The 5,636-nt window shown below is 35.7% G+C and overlaps 1 non-coding gene across 1 annotated transcript; it reads left to right on the top strand.

Annotated features, from left to right (window-relative positions):
• On the top strand, positions 1 to 105 carry LOC143639615 (U6 spliceosomal RNA). The gene has a single exon (XR_013154758.1). It is a non-coding gene; the product is annotated as a U6 spliceosomal RNA (small nuclear RNA).
• Positions 106 to 5,636: the final 5,531 nt, after the last annotated feature.

Here is a 5,636-nt window from a genome sequence, read left to right as displayed (position 1 = left end):
GCTTGCTTCAGCAGAGCATATATTAAAATTGGAATGAAACAGAGAAGATTAGCATGGCCCCTGCACAAGAATAACACACAAATTTATGAAGTGTACCATATTTTTTAAAAATCATGTCTTTTAACTCAAAAAACATAACAGCAAAAACATGGGCAAATGAATTAAATAAACACTTTTCAAAAGAAGAAATATAAATGGCAAACGAATATATGAAAAAAATGTTCAACATCTCTGGTAATCCAGGAAATGAAAATCAAAACATCACTGAAATTTCACCTCACACCTGTCAGAATGGTGGTTATCAAGAACATAAACAATAATAAATGCTGGGGGGGGGATGTGGAAAAAAAGGAACACTTTTACACTCTTGGTTGGATTGTAAATTAGTACAACCACTACGGAAATTAGTATGGAAGTTCTTATAAAGACTAGGCATGGAACCACCATAGGACCCAGCTGTACCACTCTTGGTATTTATCCTAAGAATTTAAGTCATCTTACTACAGTGATACATGCATATTCATGTTAATAGCAGCAGAATTCACAGTAGCCAAACTATGGAACCAGCCTAGGCATTCATCAACAGATGAAAGGATAAAGAAAATGTGAATTTTTATTCAACTGTAAAGAAAAATGAAATTGTGTCATTTACAGGAAAATGTATGGGATTTAAGACCATTTTGTTAAGGGAAATAAGTCAAACTCAGAAAATTATGGGGTGTATGTTTTATCTCATATGTGAAAGCTGAAGAGGAAAAAGGAAAAGAAAGAGGGGGCAAGGATCTCATGAAAGGCAAAAGGAGATCAGTAGAGGAAATGGATTAAGGGATGATGAGTGGTAAGGGAGGGGGGAAGTGCTGGGATGTGATATAGGCCAGATTACATTGTTATGTTGTGTGCATGTATTAATATTTAACAACAAATTCCTTCATTACCTACAAACATAATACACCAATAAAGATGTGGAAGAAAAAAAATCACATCTTTTTAGAGAATAATATCAATGAATATACAGAAGAGTTTAGCAAGAAATACAATTCTGAGACTTGTATCTTAGGATAAGTTGTGTCTTTTCAATTTTTCAAGTCTTCATTTCTACTCCCTTGCTTGATTTTAAAAGTTTTCTTCATATAGGTACAAATGTTTATCTTTATATATCATAGAAAAAAGATATGTAAAGAGGCTCAAATCCTGAAATCTTTAATTATTCTTATCTGGTCCAGACAGCTCTGTCATAAGCTGTCTGTAACAGTGATACCATCCTTGTGTGACTGAAATAAATGACTAGTGTGTGATGAAATTTTTTTCTAGGTTACATACACATAAAGACTTGCCTTTGGTTTGCAGCTACAATTATTTGAAGAGGCTGTTGTTATTCATACCTTTTCTTATTAGTTTCACATTCTGTCATTCTTTCCTGTTATCCATGTTTGCATGGACCCATTCCTAACATGATATACGGATAAAGCATTTATTAACAGTGGGCTTTGGGGGAAATCTCTCGGGGCTCTAGCTTCTTCATCCATAAAGTGTTCTGTTTTATATCTAGGGATGTTGTGAAGATCCCATGAGTTAATATGGATAAGTGAATTTGATAAACAAAAGCATGATATCAAATTCCAGGAATTCTAATAAATTAAATTAACTGCATGCATGCATGCTCTCTCTGTAGCTGTCAATTTCCAGAAATTCATAACTATTCTGAGTCATTTGAAGTTATACTTCAATGTGTCTTTGAAATGTTTTCTTCTTTTCAAACTGTTCTCATCACTCCCACTTCCCCTCGGCACTCTGCTGCTGATTGCTCCACTTGCTTCCACCCACTGTTTCAACACCTACTCACAGTTTAACCCCTGCATCCAGATTTTATTTCTTCCATTTCGTGGAAATGGCTCTCTCTGGGCTCACCACTGGCATGCTAATAACCAAATCCAACCTCCTCTTTTGTTGTCTTCATTTTGCTTGCTATCTGTTGCATCTGATTTTTCTGATCAACCCCTCCCTCTTCAAACTTTCTTCTGCCTGGCTTCATGATGCTGAAACTTTGTAGCTCTACCACTTTCCTTAGTGCTCTGTATCTCCTTCTCTGAGACAGGTGTGTTTGCTATTTTGTTTTTTTTCCCCCATGATTCTTGACACCCCATCATTACTTAAAATTCAGCCTATGATCAGTCCCACAGCACTATCTGGACTGTCTCACTTAGTAACTTTATTCTTTGGATAACCAATTACTCAGATTTATAATTTTTCTTAGGGGAGTATGGGGGATTGAACTCAGGGGCACTCGACTTCTAAGCCACATCCCCAGTCCTGTTTTGTATGTTTTTAAAAAATATTAATTTTTTTTGTTTTAGGTGAACACAATATCTTTATTTTGTTTCAATATGCTGCTGAGAATCAAACCCAGTGCCTCATGCATGCTAGGCAAGCATGCTACCACTTGAGCCACATCCCCAGCCCCTCTATTTTGTATTTCATTTAGAGACAGAATCTCACTGAATTGCTTAGCACCTCACTTTTGCTGAGGCTAGCTTTGAATTCTTGAACTTCCTCCCTCAGCCTCCAGAGCTGCTGGAATTACAGGTGTGCACCACCACACCCACTTCAGATTTGTAATTTTGAAGTTAAACCCTCCTTTCTTTTCCAATCATTTAGCTCTGTCAATTGTTTCTTTCTTTTTTTATTTACATATGACAGCAGAATGCATTACAATTCTTATTACACATATAGAGCACAATTTTTCATATCTTTGGTTGTATACAGAGTATATCCACAACAATTCGTGTCTTCATACATGTACCTTGGATAATAATGATCACCACATTCCACCATCATTCAAAACCCCATGTCCCCTCCCTTCCCCTCTAACCCCTCTGCCCTATCTAGAGTTCCTCTATTCCTTCCATGCTCCCTCTCCTTATCTCACTGTGAATCGGCCTCCTTATATCAAAGAAAACATTCTGCATTTGGTTTTTTGGGATTGGGTAATTTCACTTAGCATTATCTTCTCTAACTCCATCCATTTACCTGCAAATGCCATGATTTTATTCTCTTTTTAGTGCTGAGTAATATTCCATTGTGTATATATGCCACATTTTTTTTATCCATTCATCTATTGAAGGGCATCTAGGTTGGTTCCACAGTTTCACTATTGTAAATTGTGCTGCTATAAACTGTCAATTGTTTCTTTAAAATATTTTTTCTTAAAAAATTTTGTTACATGGGGCTGGGAGTGTGACTCAGTGCCAAAGCACTTGCCTAGCATTGGGAGACCATGGGTTTGATCCCCAGCAAAGAAAAAAAATGTATTATATGATCTGTACAATATACAAAGAAGTACCAAGAACAGCTGGACATAGTGGAGCACACCTGTAATCCCAGCAGTTTGGGAGGCTGAGGCAGGAGGATTGTGAGTTCCAACCCAGCCTTAGCGCTAATCAACTCAATGAGACCCTGTGTCCAAATAAAATACAGAATAGTGTTGGGGATGTGGCTCTGTGGTCAAGTGCACCTGAGTTCAATCCTTGGTACTCCCAGCAAAAAGTTCCAAAAACAATCAAGGAACACTTACCTCCCAGTTTAAGAAGTGTAACATAACTAGAACTGTTAAAAATAGCTAAAATTTAAAAAAATCATTCTGATTTTATCTCTTTTCCTCACTAGAGGCAAATGTTATCCAGAATTTGATGCATATCATCTCCATGAGTTTATTTATTCCTTTACTATCTAGAAATATGTGTGTAGTATTGCCTTACATGTCAGTAAATTTTAAATAAGTGATATCATACTATATGAATTCTTCTTCAACTTGCTTTAAATAAACAAAATATCATGTTTTTAAAGTTTCATTTATATTGATATGATTATATATGTATATAAATACAAATAAAATTATAATTATTTCATTTCATTAATATATGAGATTCCATTATGCTGTTCCATAGTCTAGTCTCCTATTCGTAGTAATTTGGGTTGTCTCTATTTTTTGCTATTACAACATTGCTTGTATATGGGCAAGAGATTCTTTGGAGTCTATATCTAATAACTGAATTGCCAGATTGTACAATATGTGCACATGCAACCTGACTAGAATTTGCCAAACATTCTACAATGTTTATGCCAATTATCATACCACCAGCAGTGAAGAAGAGTTTTCTATTGTTTTGCATACTTGCCAATACTTATTATCGTCTGTTTTTTATTGTTTCCTTTTGACTTTAAAAAATATACAAAAGTGTATATGTAACATCGTGTTAAACTTCTATGTAGAAATTACACTATTTTAGGGCTGGGGTTGTGGCTCAGTGGCAGAGCACTCATCTAGCACATTTGAGGCACTGGGTTCGATCCTCAGCACCACATGAAAATAAACAAATAAAATAAAGTTAAAAAAAGAAATTATACTATTTTACCAATTATCAATACATCTATATGCCTTACCTACCACACCAGTGACATTTATTTGTTTGTTTGTTTGTTTATTTATTTGTATTGCTGTGGATTGAACCCAGAACCTTATGCATGCCTGGCAAGCACTCTACTACTCAGACAGTCACATGTATTTAAAAGCAAATCTTAGATGTCATATCAATTCATCTATAAATATTTCTATAAGCATCTTTAAATAATAAGGAATTTTATCTATTTATATAGAATTTTTTAAAAAATATTATTATAGTTTCTTAAAATAAGCAGCACCCAGCCACTGAGCCCCCTCTCCAGCACTATTCTTCATTTTATTTAGAGACAGGGTCTCACTGACTTGCTTAGTGCCTCACTGTTGTTGAGGCTGGCTTTGAACTCAAAATCCTCCTGCTTCAGACTCCTGAGCCGCTGGGATTACAGACATGCACCACCGCACCTCATACAACATTTTAATTATAATTTTTATATCACAAAATATCTAGTCAGTATTCAGAATTCTGGATTTTTCAATTTTAAAGTACATTTTATGATCAAATCAAAGTCAAAACAAAGTACAGTAGGTTGAATTGTCCCCTTTTAGTCTTAAATCTATAACCTCCTTTCTGTATTCCTTTTCCAGTAATATATTTTTTGAGTCTAGGTCTCACTATATATTAGGCAGGTTGGTCTTCAACTCTTGGTGATTCTTCAACTTCAGTCTCTCTATGACTCTTGCTACCATCAGGATTGTTTTTGTTGTTGTTGTTGGTTGTTTTTCTGTACTGGGGATTGAATCCAGACTTTACCACCAAGCTACATCCCTGGCCTTTTTTAAAATTTTGAGACAGGGTCTCCTTAATTTGCTTAGGGCTTCCCATAGTTGCTGAGGCTGAAGTCAAACTTGAAATCCTGTCTCAGCCTCTCAAGTCATTTCGATTACAAGTGTGAGCCACCATGCCAGGTTCCACGATGTTTTTAAAAACCGAGTCTTGTAAAATTTTACATATCATGTATTTTATCATTTGCAGTGTGTGTGTGTGTGTGTGTGTGTGTGTGTGTGTGTGTGTTGCTGGGGAATGAACCCAGGGGCCTGCCACTTGCTAGGCAAATACTCTACTACTGAGTTATACCACCATCCCCTACTTAATGCTATTTTACATATTCATTTTTCTTCTGCCTTGCCACTGAACTGATTATTTAGGTCTAGAGGCTTATCTTTTTGAAACAAACAA

The sequence above is a fragment of the Callospermophilus lateralis genome, chromosome X, assembly GCF_048772815.1.
Source record: "Callospermophilus lateralis isolate mCalLat2 chromosome X, mCalLat2.hap1, whole genome shotgun sequence".
NCBI classification, from domain to species: Eukaryota; Metazoa; Chordata; class Mammalia; order Rodentia; family Sciuridae; genus Callospermophilus; species Callospermophilus lateralis.
This window is presented reverse-complemented; position numbering and strand designations above follow the sequence as displayed.